The 1,425-nt window shown below is 38.3% G+C and overlaps 1 non-coding gene across 1 annotated transcript; it reads right to left on the bottom strand.

Annotated features, from left to right (window-relative positions):
* Positions 1 to 201: 201 nt before the first annotated feature.
* TRNAA-AGC (transfer RNA alanine (anticodon AGC)) lies at positions 202 to 274 on the bottom strand. The gene has a single exon. It is a non-coding gene; the product is annotated as a tRNA-Ala (tRNA).
* Between the last annotated feature and the right edge of the window lie 1,151 nt (positions 275 to 1,425).

Here is a 1,425-nt window from a genome sequence, read left to right as displayed (position 1 = left end):
CCGACGCCTGGTTATGGCAAATTTAACGTATAACATTGCACGAGAAGTTTCTTATGTTAATAATAGTAACTAAATGAGCACTTAATCACTTAACGCTCTCTGAAAAAACAATAAATGCAATTAAATGAGTAAAAGCGCACTTAATCCCATAACACTCTGAAAAACCAATAAATGTAATTAAACGGGTGAAAGGCATAAAACTGGAGAATGCGGGCATCGATCCCGCTACCTCTCGCATGCTAAGCGAGCGCTCTACCATCTGAGCTAATTCCCCTTCCTAAATAATTGTGGGCGGCAGTTTCATAGATGGAAGCAGTCTTAGCGCGTGTTTATGTTCATCTTCCGTTACATTTTCCTTCCTAAAAGTAGCCACTGGACAGAGGTTTGCTCTGTGATTCCCAGTTGATCAAACTGTGTCCATTAAAGCGTCTGACACAGCTCGTGCGCATGTCGTGTGCTCGTGCATGGGTTCAATGTAGGCACCAGCCCCATGCACCAGTTACGTCATAGGAGTTTGGCATTCATCGAAGTGACTTGTTGTAAATATGATTACATGTTTTGTAGTCTTTCTATAGTCTTACTTGTGACTCATCTATAGAATGCTGCTGTAATCTGTGTCTTATGATCTCACCCAGCCAGGGGGGTAGGAGACACTAAAATTCTGGGGGGGACAGGGACAACCTTGTGGACTTTCCAGTGACCCTATACAAATCACCGCCCGTTAAACAAATACAATCGCATACTTTCGAAGTGAAATATTAAGAAAAGCAGGCATGTTCTCACAATTTTCATTTATGCTTTATTGTTATTTACATTCATATAGTAATCAGATCAAATGTTAAAAAAAAATGTATATGAATCATCTTGAATAAAAAAATGAATAATCCCTTGGGGTCAATAATCAAACATTCATCACAACCATACATCCGTGTACCTCAATGTCCACCTTAAACTCTACCTAATGTTCTGTGAGTAAGTGGATCATAGTCTCAATCTCCCTACCCTGAGGTTTATTATAAAGGCACCTGAACAATTTAATAATACAGTTAGTATTTTTATTGATATTCACATTTCATTAAAAACATTAAAAACTTTCACAGTGACAGTATAATTACAAAAAACATCACTCAACATAGTATAGTTAAAAACCTGAAAGAGATTTAAATTCCGTGGTTTGGTATATAATCATCGGTGTACCAATTCAAAGGAATCACATTTATATGGGCCAGACTCCAATTGGTCAGTTCTGAGACTTGGTTCCTTGAATTTTGGGTGTTTATATCAAATGCGTCGACGCGTTTCGGTGTATTATTTTATAACAAACACCTTTCTCAAGACAACAATTTTTTTTATCTCTTTCGTGCTCAGAGTTAGATTCAAACCCCCAAGACTGTGGGCCTCCACCACGAGTGCAGAGCCTTTCTG

This window comes from Lissotriton vulgaris, chromosome 1_1 (genome assembly GCF_964263255.1).
Source record: "Lissotriton vulgaris chromosome 1_1, aLisVul1.2, whole genome shotgun sequence".
NCBI classification, from domain to species: domain Eukaryota; kingdom Metazoa; phylum Chordata; class Amphibia; order Caudata; family Salamandridae; genus Lissotriton; species Lissotriton vulgaris.
This window is presented reverse-complemented; position numbering and strand designations above follow the sequence as displayed.